The following is an 18,027-nucleotide window of genomic DNA, read 5'->3' on the forward strand; positions in this document are numbered from 1 at the left end:
GCTGAGAAGAAATTTCTGCACAAAACCAAATGGAACAGATTAAAACTTCCCATAGAAGGAATAGAGAAAAAGAAGCATTCTTCTGGAGGTCAAACAATTGCACAAAACTACAATCTTAAAAATTGCACCACATATTTAGGGCACAAATCAGATGAAGAAGAGCTGAGAAGTCTGAACATTGGCTATTTGAAAGATCTAGAATAAGTTGAATCAAGTATTAAAGAAGAACCTGAATACAAAGCCAATCAGCAATAAAACCCTATAAAAGAGGGAGAAATGGACCTTCAGAGTTCACTTATCAAGAAAATCAGATGCCTAGATTTCAGAAAAAAAAAATTACAAGCCACACTAAGAAACAGGAAGATATGCTCAGTCAAGGGAACAAATTTAAACTTCAGAGGAAACTCAGAAGTTGGAACAACTAATCAAAGTTGTCCAAATAAATTTCCTAAATCAATTCAAGGAGATGATAAAATATATGGATAAAGAGCTAAAGGATATTAAGAAGTCAATGGGGAAGCATAAAGAAAAATTTGAAAGTATAAAAGAAACATAATAGAAATTATGGGATGAAAGGCACAATATTAGAGATTAAAAATACACTACAGGCATCCAACAGAAGATTTGAACAGGCAGAAGAAAAACTCAGTGAAATAGAAAACAGGACAATTGAAGTCACAGTCAGAAGAACAGATGGAGAATAAATAGAAAAAATTGTACATCGCATCAGGGATTTGAATGGCAACACAAAGTGTAAAAATACATGTGTCATGCATGTCCTGGAAGGAGATAAGAGGGGAAAAGGAACTTATTTAGGAAATAATGGCTGAACATTTCCCAACTCTTATGAAAGCTATAAATACACCTATTCAGGAAGTGAAACATACTGCAAATAAAATAAATTCTAATAGACATACTTGAGACACATACTACTTAGAAAGTAAAATACTGAAGAAAAAGAGAGTTCTGAAAGCAGTAAGACAAAAGTGATTCATCATTTACAAGTGATCTTTGTTAAGACTGAGTTCCAATTTCTCAATAGAAACCACTGAGGTGAGAAGGCAGTGGTATGATATATTAATGTACTGAAAGAGAAAAACTGCCACCCCAAAATTCTTTCTCTGACAAAACTGTTCTTAAAAAATGATGAAGTTTAAAATATTCACAGATAAACAGAGACTGAAAGAGATTGTGAACAAGAGACCTGCCTTACAAGTGTAATAAAGGGATTTCTACAGGTTGAAAGGGGAAAAATAAGTAAAGTAAATAGGACAGAGCGGCTCAGAGTAGTGTGAAGATATGAAGATCATCAATGAGGGTAACTAAAAGGATAAATGCAAAACCCAATATTACAGTATCCTCAATATACTACTCTACTCTTTAGTTCTTGTAAGAGTCAGAATACAATTCAACAAGGAAAAGGCATGTTTCTTGATGATGAACATGTAAAATATAAACTGGCAAAATGGCAGGAAAACAACCTAAAGAGGGAAAATAGGGATTTGGGAATAGAGAATATGTATTCTATTGACGTTAAGATAGTTTATTTTCAAATTAGTGGTAATAGATGCAGGTTGCATAATATAAACCCGAAGATAAAAAACAAGGAAAGTATTATTAAAATGCAGAATCAGAAATGAGAATGTGGGGTGGGGTGGCAAAAAAAAAAAAAAAAGAAATGAGAATGTGGTCAGTCAGATACACTACAAAAGATCAACTATTAAGATAAGGATGTTAAATACAGGAAAAGAGAGATACAAAATATAGATGACATATAAAAGCAAAAAGCAAAAATGTTTGAAGTAAGTAATGCCTTTACAGCAATAACACTGAATGTTAATGCATTTAAATCCCCAACTGAAATACTCAGAGTAGCAGAATCGATAAAAAAGCATGCGCCCACTGTATGCTGTTTACAAAAAACTCATGTCGCACTCAAAGGCACAAATATATTGAAAGGGAAAGGATTGAAAAAGATATTCCATGAAAATAGCAACCAAAAAAGATCTGGGAAATTGTGTATACATTTTAATCTTAACTACATTAAAGTAGATTTGCCTAAGAAAATTAAAAATTAAAAACATTAATTGTAAAAATAAATAAAAAACAAATTAAAATAAAAAAGGGATTTGTTCATCTCTGGTCTCTATCCCTTGGCTTCTGATCTCCTCTGGAACTTTGCTCTGTTGATTACTTGCTTTCCTAGTCCACTGTTTCATCTTTGATCATTCACTCTTCATTGTTTCACTGCTTATCAACATGTTTATGTGCCAACTATTCCCGAACAAAACAAAACAAAAACACCCCCCGAGTACAACTATTTCCTTTACTCAACAATCTGTCTTGCTTTCTTCACTTAACTGTTTTAAAGTTCTAGAAAGAACAGTCTCAGTCTCTATATACTTTTCAACTTTTTAACTTTCCAGTTGTTGTTGAACGCACTGCTAAAATAGCCTTTCAGTACAACTTGTAACCTCTGTGCAGATTGGCATTGATGATTCTGCCCTGGTTATTCTGCCTCTTGACAGCTCTGTTTTCTCTACTGAACACCCCTCAAATGGTGTTCCCAAGCACTTCCTTTTCATCTCGTTCTAAAATCACAAATGGGAAACCATATCCATTCCCAGTATTATTATCTAGAGATTTGGAAAGTCATTATTTCTAGTCCCAATATATCTCCTGAGCACCAACTCTACATTTTCAGCTGCTGATACTAGTGACAATAGGTAACATATCTATTAGTTACTATGGGCCAGGCACCTTTCTCAGCACTTTTACTTATATTAACTAATTTATGAATATTTTTAGTTCACTATTCCCTGATGACCTCAAATTTAATAATATAACCTAAAGTAAACTTATTATGTCATGTTTTTTCCTGCTTCCTGGATACTCTTCAAATCTGCCCTTCTTGTCCCCTTTTCCATCTTGGCTAATAATATAGCCAGAATCATCCTTCATCTGGGAGTCTTGAAGTCACTCCTCTCTATACTCAATTTTTAAAATTGCTTATAAATAAGAATAAGCTCTCATGTTATAGTATGTTCCAGGCACTCTGTCATCTCATTTAATCCCTGCAACTGAACTATGAAGTAGCTACTGTTATTATCTCCCATTTAGTGGATGAAGAGATAGAGGTTCAAAGAAGTTAAATGAATTACCCAGGGTTAGACAGCTTATGAGAAGGCCTAGATTCAGGGCTAGGTCTGTCTGACTCCAGAGTCCATGCTGCCACAAAGTCCTATTGAATTTATCTCCAAAATATTTATGCCCTGATCCCTCACTTCCATCCCAATTACTAGAGGTCTTTAGTATGGGCCCTAATCATCTTTCAGGAGAAATACTGCCTACATCCTTCTAATGATTTCCTTCATTCCAGGCTCTCCCCTTCCAATCTATCTTCTTTAAGTTATATTTATAGAATACAGATCTGATCATGCAACTATCCTTAAAAAACAAACAAACAACCTTTAATGGTTCCTCATTGCCTACAAAATAAAAGGCAAACTCCTTAGAATGGCTTTGTAAGATTCGTTTACAATTTGGCTTCTTTATCTACCTTTCCTATCTATTTCTTCTTAAATATACAAGTTTTATAAGGTAACCAAATTACTACTTGCTCCTATGCCTTTAATTATGCTATTCCTTCTGCCTAAAAAGCCTCTTCTCTTTTTGTCTTCTGGTTAAACTTATGTCTGAGAGTGCTGCTTAACTCCCACTGCAACTTTGAAGCATCAGCTATATATTCTAAGTAGAATTAAATAGCCCCTTATTGGTGTGTTCTAGTTCGCTAGCTGCTGGAATGCAATATACCAGAAACAGAATGGCTTTTAAAAAGGAGAATTTAATAAGCTGCTAGTTTACAGTTCTAAGGCCAAGAAACTGCCTCAATTAGAACAAGTAAATAGAAATGTCCAATCAAAGGTATCCATTCAGGGAAAGATACCTTGGTTCAAGAAGGCCGATGAAGTTCAGGGTTTCTCTCTCAAGTGAGAAGGCAGCTGGCAAACACAGTCAGGACTTCTCTGTCGGCTGGAAGTGCACATGGCGAACATGGCGTCATCTGCTAGCTTTCTCTCCTGGCTTCCCGTTTCATGAAGCTCCCCAGGAGGCGTTTTCCTTCTTCATCTCCAAAGGTCGCTGGGTGGTGAACTCTCTGCTTCATGGTGCTGCAGCGTACTCTGCTCTATTGAATCTCCTTCATTCTCTAAAATGTTTCCTCTTTTATAGGACTCTAGCAAACCAATCAAGCTCCACCCAAATGGGTGGAGACATGTCGTCACCTAATCCAGTTTAACAACCACTCTTGATTAAATCACATCATCCAGGGAGATGATCCAATCACAGTTTCAAACATACAGTGTTGAATAGGGATTATTCTACCTTAATGAAATGGGATTTTGATTAAAACGTGGCTTTTCTAGGGGACATACTTCCTTTCAAACCAGCACATAGTGTTTCACAAATACGGTATGCATATTTCTATTAAGCTTGTGGATAAGAGCACTGGCTCTGGAGTTATAGAGGCCTGGTTTGCATCTAGGCTTCCCTTCTTTCTGGCTGAGTGACATTATTTCCATTCTCCAGAGGTAGAAATGGAACTCCGAGAGCCCAAATACCTGTAACTTGCCCATTGTCACTTACAGGTACTTGGGCTCTTGGAGTTCCATTTCTACCTCTGGAGAATGGAAATAATTGCAGTAATAATTATAACTACTCATAATAACTTCTGTGAAGAGCAAATGAGACTGGTTTAAAACATTAGACCTAGGTTTCAACAACATCTTAAATACTCAATAAATATCATTTCTTGGTTTAGTTATACACTTGCCTATCTGTCTCCTATCTTACACTGTAAGCTCTTTGAAGTTTTGGACTTTGTTTTATTTCACCTTTATATCCTAAAGTGCTTATCATACACAAGAAGTATTGAAGAAATGTTTGTTAACTAAGTAATACATCTTAATTGAAAAATGTATTTCTTATTTGAAAATATAAAATAAATGGACACACATATCCATCAGCTTTCAGAGTATATGAAAATTTAACAACTTTTTACCCTAACATATCTTGCTTTTCAAAAATCGCGATATATAAAGAAAGAGGAAGGTCTGAGGAAATAGCAGAAAATTACTCTATCCACTATAAGAAAAAAACTAACAAAGGAAGCCTCACCTTGAGAATAAAATCACAAGATCTCTGTTACATAAATCACATGATCCAAGGTTTTTAAAAACCTGAACACTATAGTTTGGTCAAATAACCTCTGAGCTATTAAATAGGAGAATGAAATACTATAGATCTAAGTCTCATCTTTGTTCATTGGGTAGTAATCTTCTACCCATTGAATCTTTGTTCAGTGGGTAGAAATTTCAAATAATTTGCTGGTCAAAATTGTGGATCTGACTAAAATGTGTAAGGTCTCCAAATGTAGTAAATTAGTTGTGGCAAGGATTGACCTTGCTCTAGAAAATGTCACCCTGAATTTAAATAAACATGTTGAACTAAAATCATTTTAAAAACCAAGCAGATAAAAGTACTACCTAAAATTAATTTTCAAACAAATCTCATAACTCAGTACATCTTCAGTCATGAGTTTATATTATTTTGACTCTTTTACTTCTTCAAATGAAGAACTAAGCATAAAGTGCTTCGAAAAACAGCTTTTAGCCTGCTACTGGGCCTTAGTTGAAACTGAATGCTTAACATGAGCCACAATGAGACTTGAGTTGTTGATCATGAGCTGGGTGTTGTCTGACCCACCAAGACATAAAGTTGAGCATGCACAGCATTTCCATCATAAAATGGAAATGGTGTGTGCTGATTTGAAAGGATTATGTGCCCTAGAAAAAGCCATGTTTTAATCCTGATCCATCTCCTGGAGGCAGCCATTTCCTTTAATCCCTATTCAATACTATAGGTTAGAAACTCAGTTAGATTATCTCTACAGAGATGTGACTAACTCACTTGTTGGTATTAACCTTGGATTAGAGGGAGATGTGACTCCAGCCATTCCAGTTGGGCCTTGATTAGTTTACTAGGAGCCTTTAAAAGAGGAAACATTTTGGAGAAAGGATGAGAGAGCTATGAAATGAGAGAGTCATGAGAACTACAGAGACTGCACAGCCAGAGACCTTTGGAGATGAAGAGGTAATACACCTGTGGGGGAGCTTCATGAAGCAGGAGACCTGAAGAGAGGGCTAGCAGACATCGCCATGTTTGCCATGTGCCTTTTCAGTTAAGAGAGAAACCCTGAACTTCATTGGCCTTTCTTGAGTGAAGGTAACCTTTTGTTGGTGCCTCACTTTGGACATTTTTATAGACTTGCTTTAATTGGGACATTTTCATAGCCTTAGAACTGTAAACTAGCAACTTAATACATTTCCCTTTTTAAAAGTCATTTCATTTCTGGTATATTGTATTCCAGCAGCTAGCAGACCAGAACAGGTGCATTAGAGGTAGGGCTTGAGCAGGTCCTGAAGGCAGAAGTAAGTGACATGAGGAAGTGGCACAAATGCCCACGGTCCCCACTCCTGCCACATAACCTTCTCTTTCCCAGACCAGAGCTATGGCCCCTTGGAGAGTTCCTTACAGTCAGCTGACTGAAGAAGAGAAAACTCAGGCCTGGTTTACGATATGCAGGGACCACCTAGAAGTAGACAGCTGCAGCACTATAACCCCATTCTGGGATGTCCTTTAAAGACAATTGTGAGAGGAAATCCTCCCAGTGGTTGGAACTTTGAGCAGTGCATCTGGTTGTTCATTTTGCTTGGAAGGAGAACTGGCCAGTAGTGCATTTATATACTGACTCATGGACTGCTAATGGTTTGGCTGGATGGTCAGGAACTTAGAAGGAGCATGATTGGAAAATTGGTGACAAAGAGGTCTGGGGAAGGTGTATATGACTGCACCTTTCTGAGTGGGCAAAGAACTTGAAGATATTTTTGTCCCATGTGAATGTACACCAGTGGGTGGCTTCAGCAGAGGAAGGTTTTAATAATCAAGTGGATAAGATGACCCATCCTGTGGATACAAGTCATCCTCTTTCCTCAGCCACTCCTGCCATTGCCCAATGGGCTCATGAACAAAGTGGGCATGGTGGTAGGGATGGAGGTTATGCATGGGCTAAGCAATATGGACATCACAAAGCCAGTCTGGCTATGGCCACTGCTGAGTGCCTAATCTGCCAGCAGCAGAGACCTACACTCAGTTCCCAATATGGCCCCATTCCCCAAGGTGATTGGCCTGCTACCTGGTGGCAGGTTGATTATATTGGACCACTTTCATTATGGAAGGAGCAGCAATTTTTTCTAACTGGAATAGACACATACTCCAGACATGGGTTTACATTCCCTGCATGCAATGCTTCTGGAAAAACTACCATCTGTGGACTTATGGAATGTCTTATCCACTGTCATGGTATTCCACACAGCATTGCTTCTGATCAAGGAACCCAATTCATAGCAAATGAAGTGCAGGAATGGGTACATGTTCATGGTCTCTGGTCTTACCATGTTCCTCATCATCCAGAAGCAGTTGGGTTGATAAAATGGTGGAATGGTCTTTTACTGTGCCAACTAGGTAACGATACCTTGCAGGGCTGTGGCAATGTTCTCCAGGAGGCTGTATTTGCTCTGAATCAGCATTTAATCTATTGTGCTGTTTCTCCCATAGCCAGGATTCATGGGGCCAGGAATCAAGGCGTGGAAATGGGAGTGGCACCATCATTATCACCCCTGGTGATCCACTAGAAAAAATTTTGCTTCCTATCCCTGAAACCTTAAGCTCTGCTGATCTACAGGTTTTAGTTCCAAAAAAGAGGAGTGCTCCTACCAGGAGATACAGCAATGATTCCATTTGAACTAGAAGTTAAAACTGCCACCTGGCCACTTTGGGCTGCTCATGCCACTGAATCAACAGACACAAAAGGGGATTACTGTTCTGTCTGAGGTGATTGATCTTGGCTATCATGGGGAAGTAGGACTCCAACTACACAGTGGAGGTAAAGAAGGAGTTTTCCTGAAATACAGCACATCCCCTAGGACATCTCTTAGTTCTTCCTTGTCCTGTGATTAAAGTCAATGGAAATTTGCAACAACCCAATCCAGGCAAGACTACCAATAGACAAGAAAGTTCAGGAATGAAGGTTTGGCTCACCCCACCTGGCAAAGAACCATGGCCAACTGAAGTGCTTACTAAGCGTAAAGGGAACATGGAATGGGTATTAGAAGAAAGTAGTGATAAATATGAACTATGACCACATGACCAGTTACAGAAATGAGGACTGTGATTGTATGAATATTTCCTCCCTGTTTTAAGTATGTTGGCATTTGTACATAAGCAAATATCTTGTTTTATTCTTATCACATGACATAAGTTGCATTGGTCATGTTATAGTATTTAAGTAATAGGATATGAATTTAAAGAGTGAATGTTACCTGAGGACTTGCACCCTTTTCTGGAGAGATATAGTGCGTTTCTGGTTGCATGCAGGATAGTTGAGTATTGTTAGGTGAAACACATGTGAAACATATGTTTGTTAATGTGTTCTATTTGGAAATTAAGCGTATTTCAAGGTGATGTATATAGTTGCCAAGTTGACAAGGGGTGGACTGTGATAGTTAGATTCTGGTGTTAAGTTGGCCAAGTGATGATACCCAGTTGTCTGGTCAGACAACCACTGGCCTGACCATTGCTGCAATGATATTCTGTGGCTGGTTCCTAATCTGGAAGGCTGGTATATTAAATCATCAGTCAGTTGATTGTATCTGTGGTTCATTACATCTGCAATCAACTAAAGCATGTCTCCTACAATGAGATAATCCAGTCAGTTGAAAGTTTTTAAGGAAGAAGAGAGACTCTTTCACTATGTTATCTTCAGCCAGCGAGCCTCTCCTCTGGAATTGGTCCAGACCCTTCATTGGAGCCACCAGCTTCACAGCCTTCCACATGGATTTCAGACTCTTCCATTCCCAGTTGCGTGAGACACCTTTACAAATTTCATATTTACAGATTTCTCTTGTTGGCTCTGTTTCTCTAGAAAACCCTGACTAACACAGCATCTTTGGATCTAAGATAAGTCAACAGCATATTTACAGGGGTCATAATTTTTAATCCATTCTGCTAGTCTATGTCTTTTGATTGGCAAGTTTAATCTAGATTACTATATAGGTAGTTCTTGCATGAACCATGTTATCCTTCGGTTTTTATTTGTCAGATTTTTTTTTTCCTTTTTAAAAATCCTTTAGCTTAACTTTTTAATATTCTTCATTCTGTACCCTCCTCCAGACCTCTCTCTCTCCTATCTGTTCATCTGGCAGGACTCCCCTTAGTAGTTCTCATAGGGCCATTCCCATTTGAGTTTATTTTTATATATGATGTAAGGTAAGGGTGCGCCTTCATTTTTTTGAATGTGGCTATCTAGTTTCCTCAGCATAATTTGTTGGAAATGCAATTCTTTCCTCATTGAATGATCTTGGCACATGTATCAAAAATATATGGGTCTATTATGAACTCAAAATTCTATTCTATTAATCTTCATGTCCATTCTTTTGCTAATAGCACATTATTTTGATTATTTTAGTTTTGTAGTATGTTTTAAAATAAAAAAGTGTGAGTCCTCCTGCTCTATTTTTCTTTTTTAAGGTTGTTTTGGCTATTATGGGTCCCTTGCAGTTACATGTAAATTATAGAACACATTTATCAATTTCCGCAAAGAAGTGAGCTGGGATTCTGATAGGGATTGCATTGAATCAATAGATCAATTAGGGGAGTATTGTTATCTTAACACAGCTAACACTTCCAATTCATGAGCACGGAATGTTTTCCATTTGCTTAGATCTCTAATTTCTTCCAGTAGTGTTTTGTAGATCTCAGAATACAAGTTTTGCTCTTCTCTTGTTAAATTTATTCCCAAGGATTTTATTCTCTTTGATTCTATTGTAAGTGGAACTATAACTTAACTTCATTTTTGGATTGTCCATTGTAATTATATAGAGACAACTGAGTTTTGTATATTGACCTTGTATCCTTCAACCTTGCTGAGCTTCTTTATTAGTTCCAGTAGTTTTTAGGGGTTTCTTAAGATTCCTCACTTAGTAGAGCATGTTTTCTGAGAATATAGATGGTTTTAATTCCTTCCTTTAAAAACTGGATGCCTTTTATTTCTTTTTCTTGCCAAACTTCTCTGGTTAGAACCTCCAGGACAATGTTGAATAAAAGTGGTGAGACAGACATCCTTGTCTGTCCTAACCATAGAGAGAAAGTTTCCACTCTCACCATTAAGTAGGAGATTAGTGGTGGAATTTTTGTAGATGCTGTACATCAGGTTGAGGACATTCCCTTCGATTCCTAGTTTTTATCATGAAAGGGTGTTGGATATTGTCAAATTCTTTTTTCGTCTACTGAGATTATTGTGCGATTTTCGTTTGTATCCTATTGATATAATATTACATTTATTGGTTTTCAGACATTAAACCAATGTTGCATTTTGGGGATAAATCTCATTTGGTCATATAATTCTTTTCTTATGTTGCTGGATTTCATTTGCTAGTATTATCTTGAAGAGTTTTGCATTCATATTCATAGTTTTCTTGTGACATCAGTGGTTTGGTGTCAGGGTAATACCGGCCTCCAGGCATGAGTTGGGAAGTATTATTTCTTTTACTTTTTTTTTTCAAAGAATTTGTGAATAGTTTCTATTAATACTTCTTTATATGTTTGATAGAATAAAACACTGAAACTGTCTGGGTTAGGGGTTTTCTTTGTGGGTTGTTTTATTTTTATTATTATTTAATCTCTTCACTTGCTATGAGTCTATTCTATTGTCAGTTTCTTCATAAATCTGTTCCAGTAATTTGTATCTTCCAGGGTTTTTCCATTTCCTTTAAGTGATATAATTTGTTGATGTACAATTATTTATCACATTCTTTTATGATCCTTTTCATTTATGTAATTTCAGAAGTAATTTCTCCTCTTTAAATTCTGATTGTAGTAATTCAAGTCATCTCACTTTTATATTTAACCTAGATAAGGTTTTAAATTTTTGATTTTTTTCAAAGAAGAAATTTTGGTTTCATTGATTTTCTCTATGATGTTCTATTTTCTATTCAATTAATTTCTTTTTAATAAAATTTCTATTGTAAGGTATTTAAAACAATATTTTCCATTTTTAAGTATACAATTCAATGATAGTAAATAAATTCATTATGTTGTACTACCATCACTACCATTCATTACCAAACTTCTCATCACCCCAAATAGAAACTCTGACCCATGATCATGAACTCTTCATTCACTCCCATTCTTCCCCCCCGCCCCGCACTGCCCCTGGTAACCTGTATCTATTTTCTATGAATTTGCAAATTCCAGTTATTTCACATAAGTGAGATCATACAATATTTGTACTCAACATGTTGTCTTGAAGGTTCATTTATGTTGTCATATTTCTTTTTATGACTGAATAATATTCAATTGTATGTATATAGCACATTTTGTTTATCCATTCACTTGCTGGTGAACACTTGGGTTGCTTCCACTTTGGGCTATTGTGAATAATGCTGCTGTGAACATTTGTGTACAAAATATGTTTGAGTCCCTGCTTTCAGTTCCCTTGGGCATTTTCCTAGAAACAGGATTGTCAGGTCATATGGGAGTTCGATAGTTAACTTTTTGAGGAGGCACCCAACTATCTTCTCCAGTGGGTGCATCACTTTATATTGCCACCAAAAATGAATGGGCTTTGCTTTTTCTCCACATCCTCTTCAACCTTGTTATTTTCTACATTTTAAAGCAGTTTTATTGAGATAAATTCACATACTATATAATCCATCCAAAGAGTAAAATCAGTGGTTCACAGTATCATCACTTGGTTATATATTCATCACCACAATAAATTTCAAAGCATTTTTTAAAATGTTTTTATTATTAGCAGCCATTCTGGTGGTTATGAAGTGGTATATAATTATGGTTTTGATTTGCATTTCCCTAATGATTAATGACTCATCTTTTGATGAATGGCTTACTGGCCATTTGTATGCCTGTTTTGAAGAACTATCTATTGAAATCTTTTCACCAGTTTTGAATTGGGTTGATTGTCTTTCTGTTGTAATTATATGAGTTTTATATATATATATATAAACTCATATATATAAAAATATATATATATTCTGGACAATAAATCCTTTACGATATATGGTTTCCACTTAGTATCAAAGAGGTTGCTCTCTCTGTGGGGGGGGTCAAGGATATAGTCAGTGGTTATCTCCCAGCCTTTGCCTAACCCCCACTTTTTCACCTCATTTGTTTGTGTGCACCTGTTTATATTTATACTCTTGTTTGTTTGAATGCAGGCGTTCTGTACGTTTGTATTTCACAAGAGACTGCAGACTGCAGGTGTGTGTGTGGGAATATTAAACCTTAACTAGGCCTAGCTGCTTGTCTTGCTGACTGACAGATCCCCCTCACTCTGGAGTGTATTAAACATGTTTCTTAGTCAGTGCAGGTGTCTCTGATTTCCAGTGCAAAGAGTTGTGAGAAACCACTGAGCTGTTGGCCTCCTCAGGGGGTTGGCCAGGGCATGAACTTTTTCCCTCCTTTTTTGGACATGTGTTATACAAGCAATAAAGTGGTCATTTGCTGGGAGTCTACTGTGTCTGGGCCTGTGTTTCCATGATCCACCATGAGCAACTCACTCCACACTCTTCCTAGCAAATTGATAAGAGAGGACTGGGTTAGAAAAAGACTTATCTAATAGTCATTGTGTCCACATATCTGCAGTAGAGTTAGATATGACCAAGAATATCCTCACGGATACAATTGAGCTAAAGTAACCTTTGTCTTCAGCTGGGCCCACCATTAGGGACCCATGTAGTGGAGAGGCTGCTAGGCAAAAATATATGTATTTGACCTAAGCTTTTGTGTAAAGCTTTTGTGTGCCACTGGAGGCAGCCAGTTCTGGAAATAGGAATGTGAAAAACGGGAATCACCAAGTCTCCCTCTTTGAAAAAGAGTAAGCCTCTCCATTTCTACATGTGTATATAAGTGTCTCATTCCCAACAAGTTCTGGAAGCTCTTTCTTCACAGATAGCCATTTGGTTCCTTTCCCCAGAGACATTCGAAACAGGGGAATGATGCAAGTACCACTGTGGTCCTTTACTTGGAAAGGATCCAACTAAAATCAGTGAATTCAGAAAGTCAGTGTACTCACAAGGTTAACCCTACAGCCGCCAGGTTGCCTAAGGAAGCCCATAGAGTAGCAAGTAGTGTTCAGGAAACATTAAACATCTAGGCATTTGTTGTCTTTTCTTTGGCTACTCAATCTCATTACTAAAAAAAGAAGCCCTCTTCTTCTCAAGTACTCACCACTATACCCAGCATCATATCCCTTCTTAGCTAAGCTATTTATTTATTCATTCATTTATAAACTTTTTATTTTGAAATGTACAGGACAGTTACAAAAATAATACAAAGCCCATATAGAAAATTCCAGCGTACTCTAATTCTCCAGGATACCCAAATCCACCAAATTTAACCTTTGCCACTTTTGCCATATCACTCTAGCTACCTATTCATCTAGCTGTTTGACTATGCGTCTATTTATCAATCCATTTTCTGAACACTTGAGCATAGGTTGCATACCTCAGGCTCCTTGAATACTTAATATTGCCATGTATATTTCCTAAGATCAAGGATATTTGCTATGTACCTTCCTTAAGTACACTGATCAAGTTCAAGAAATTAACCTTGATATAAATATATTTTGATATAAATATATCAAAATTTGATATAAAGATTTGATATAATCTTTGTATCAAATTTTTCATATGTCTCAGTAATGTCCATTTGGGTCTTATCTTCCTTTTTAAATTCTCCCCAGGATCATGAATTGCCTTTATCATGATCTCTTTATTTGTTCTTTCTTACTCTCTTCCTCCCTCCCTCCTTCCTTCCTTCTTTTCTTCCTTCTCTCCCTCCCTCCCTGTCTTTCTCTCTTTCTTTCATATTCAACAAAACTTTCCTATATCAACCACTCCCAAGCGTAGCATTCTATGGGATTAATCACATTCCCTATGTTGTGGTACCTTCACCAACCTCCATTCAGCTCCCCAAACAGGAGCCCCATTCCCATTTTTCATTAATCCCTATCTCCCCCTACCTGCTCCTATCAATCCGTACTCCAATGTCTCTGAGCTTACATAATTTCTTTGTCATTATCCTGGGCCTTAAATTTACCATCTTAAATATATAACAATGTCATTTGCTTTTATACCAAATTAACTTTGATAATATATTTAAACTATACTCCTATACCTCTCCATCCCCCCAACTTTTCGTAGTTCTTATCATGTTTATACACTGAACTGCAAACCACTGATTTATCATTGCTTTATATGCATTTGACTTTTAATTCTGTAAGAAGTAAAGTTGAGTTACACACACAAAAAATAATACTGGAATTTAATTAATCCCTTTTGTTACCCTCAGTGAAGATCTTTATTCCTTCATGCAGCTTCTATCTAGTGTCTACTGTCCTTTTCTTTCAACCTGCAGAACTTTCTGTAGCATCTCTTATAGGGCCAGTCTAGTGGTGATGAACTCACTCGGCTTTTGTTTATCTGGGAATGTCTTAATCATTTCCTTATTTTTGAAAGATAGTTTTGCCAGATATACAATCATGGGTTAGAATTTTTTTGCTTTCAGCACTTTAAATATGTCATCTCATTGCCTTCTTGTCTCAATGGTTTCTGATGAGAAACCAGGGCTTAGTCTTATTGAAGCTCCCATGTATGTGACATGTTGCTTCTCTATTGTGGCTTTCAGAAATCTCTATCTTTGGCACTTAATAGTTTGATTATAATGTGTTGTGGCATGGGTCTATTTGGGTTTATTCTGTTTGGAGTTTATTGAGCATCTTGCATGAGTATATCCATATCTTTCATGAAATTTAGGTAGTTTTCTGCCATTATTTCTTTGAATATTCCATTTTACCTTCCTCACTGCTAAAACAATTACCATCTGATAGGTTGGCTCACAAAGGAGGAATTTATTCATTCATGTTTTTGAGGCAAGGACAAGTCCAAAAACAAGGTGTCATCAAGGTGATGCTTTCTCCCAGAAGACTGTGGTATTCTGCAGCTGGCTCCAGTGACTCTTGGTCCTTGGTTTTTCTATCAGAAACAACACATATGTTGGCCTTTCCTGGCGTCTCCTTTCTCTTCTGGGTTGTGTTGATGTTCAGCTTCTGAGTACCCCCACTAGCCTTCTCTCTGTCAGTGACCTTCTGTATAAGGCCTTCAGTAATAGGATTAAGACTGATCCAGGTTTAGCTGGCAACCCTTTAGCTTTTCTATCCCATGGGGGTGTCTTTTCCCTTCTCCTCCAGGTTCTGTTGACTTCCAGCTTTTTTCCCTGTCACTTTTTCCCTCGTCTTTTCTGTAAAGTCCCTAGTAATAGGATTAAGACCCATTCTGGTTCAGTTCAGCCACACCTTAACTGAAGTAACCTCATCAAAATGTCCTATTTACAAGAGTCCACTCCACAGGAATGGACTAAGTTTAAAAACATGTTTCTTCCGGGCTACATAGCTCCAAACTACTATATTCTCTCTGCCCTCTTTTCTCCTTTTGGGACCCCTACAACGTGTATATTGGTACACTTAATGGTGTCTCTCAGGTTCATCAGGCTCTTCAATTTTCTTCATTCTTTCTTCGGTTTCTCAGACTGGATGACTGATTTTGACGGTCTTATCTTTAAGTTCACTGACTCTTTATTCTGCCAGCTCTATTCTGCCCTTGAACCTCTATCGGGAATTTCCATTTCCTTTTTCTTGTACTCCCGTCTCCCTTGGTTTCTTTGACACCATGCATTGTGCTTCTTTTCTGACTACTCTTCCTATTGTCTTGAATTGCATTTTATCTCAGACTCTTTAAGTGTTCACATGCTAGATCTTCATATCAAACTTGGTTTCTCCTATTCTGGTTGGTAGGATTCTCTAATACTAAGACCATTCATTGCCCTCCAAAGGGCCTTTGAGCCACACAAAGTGAAGACTTCTTTTTAAGACCAGGGGAGGAGTGAAAGATGCAATAATGTAGTTCTTATCTCAAGAAAAAGTCTTTGAAATGTGGTAACTTGTTGAGTATTCCATTGGATCTTCAAAGGGAATGGATGTCAAAGGCTTAAATGAATGAACCTGACCTTGTAAGACTTTCTGTGACCACCACACCCTTTGGCATTCCACACACAAGCATTTAGGATGAGGAAGGCTTTGATTTCGGACAACATACACAACAACCGTTCTAAGTATATCCAGATGGTTTAATTCCCTTTTTTTCCTTACAAGGTAAGTATCTAGCTGGCAGACATTCTTCCTGGTAATGGTGTATTAGTGGTAGTAGCAGAAGATGGAGTGGGGGCATTGACTTTTCAGTGCAAAAGACTGTCAGTTAAAGTCTGTTTTCAGCCCTCTATCCTACCTGGTTTCCCCAAGTTTAGGTTTTACTGAGCAAATTAATATCCTCTTCAGCTTTAGTTCCCTTCCTGCTTCTTCCAGGTTGTGGCTAATTCTGCTCTACTTCACTGGATATCATTCTTTAAACTTTCCTTCTTTCTGAAATCTCTTGAGATTTCTTGTCTGTTGATGGCCCCCTGTGAATTTTCTATAGTGTCATGGATTTGTAGGCTTAAAATATCTTATTATAATTTTAATATGATATTGAAGGGAAGAAGAGTCAGTTATATGCATATGCTTAGCTTTTTTGTTTGTTTTGTTTTGGCATGGGTAGGCTATAGGAGTTGAACCCAGGTCTCTGGAATGGCAGGCAAGAATTCTGCCACTTGAGTCACTGTTGCGCTATCCCATATGCTTAGTTTTTAATCTTTTTAAGCTCCTATCTTGAATCAAGACAGCAACTGTACTTCCGTGAATGGGATCTTTCTTGCTACTTATAACATTAGCCTATTCTCTTGGATGTTCCAGGCATACACTAATGTATTACAATGCATTCCATGTTAAATAATGACTGAAGTAGAAACTATTGTGATAACATTGCTGGGAATGTTGGATTTTTGTTTGTTTGTTTTTACCATTCTGTCCATTTAATATTTATTGTTGGGAAAGTCAGATTTTTATTCTGTTGTGATAAGATTCTTCTTTTCAAATGCTGGTAGGCAATATGCCATATTTTTGAAATTCAGTGATTTCATCAAGATATCTCAGCATTGGTTTTTCTTTTCAGGAATTTTGGAAAGGATCATAAAGAAAGTTTGATGATTCTGTGCTTATGACACCTTCTTTTCCAGAAATCCTCTATTACTTAAACACTGCTGTTACCATTTTTCATTTCTGGTGTCAGCAACCTGAGACACTTTGGTTTAGTTCGAATTTATCCTTTCCCTGTCAACCTCCTCCAAAATGCTTCCAGGGTCTTACAAAACTCACACACTCTGTATCTTTTACTATCTCTGAGATCCTTCATTATTAACAGGCAATATATGAAAACACCAAACTAGCGATTCTGACATTTAGTCTCCATCAAAGTCCATATTTGGGCCATTATAACATTTTCCTACTCCATTTTCCCACACCAGTGGTATTCATATATAGTATGAGCCCTCTCTTCTTGACTTGGGTTTAATCTATCTATATGCTTTGTGAGATCTGCTACCCATAGAACACAACAGACATCATCATGTGTCTCTGACTAATTATAAATCTGCCTAAATGATAGTCTCTTAATATTACCAGTGACCTTTGTTTGTGTCCCATCTCTTGAGGCAAGAGGACACACCAATTGTAAAGGTCTGTTTTCTTTGTCACCTAAAATTGCAGACCTTCATTCCCTGGAATTCTCATTCTTCTTAACAAGACTGAGAGTTACATGGCTGGAGCAAAGACTATTCTTCAATAAAATTTCCAAAATGAGTTCTGCAAAACTTTAGTTCTAGAGGATGTTGAGTTTATTTTTTGTGTGTGGATGGGGGTGGGTGGTGAGAATCCAAAGGTCAAATGTATTCAAAATATACTGC

At 37.1% G+C, this 18,027-nt stretch overlaps 1 long non-coding RNA gene across 1 annotated transcript in view; it reads left to right on the plus strand.

Annotated features, from left to right (window-relative positions):
* The window catches only part of LOC143673990 (uncharacterized), a 147,744-nt gene that overhangs the window by 112,450 nt on the left and 17,267 nt on the right, over positions 1–18,027 (plus strand). The gene's annotated exons all lie outside the window — the stretch shown is intronic.

Source organism: Tamandua tetradactyla, chromosome 1 (genome assembly GCF_023851605.1).
Source record: "Tamandua tetradactyla isolate mTamTet1 chromosome 1, mTamTet1.pri, whole genome shotgun sequence".
Classification (NCBI taxonomy): Eukaryota; Metazoa; Chordata; class Mammalia; order Pilosa; family Myrmecophagidae; genus Tamandua; species Tamandua tetradactyla.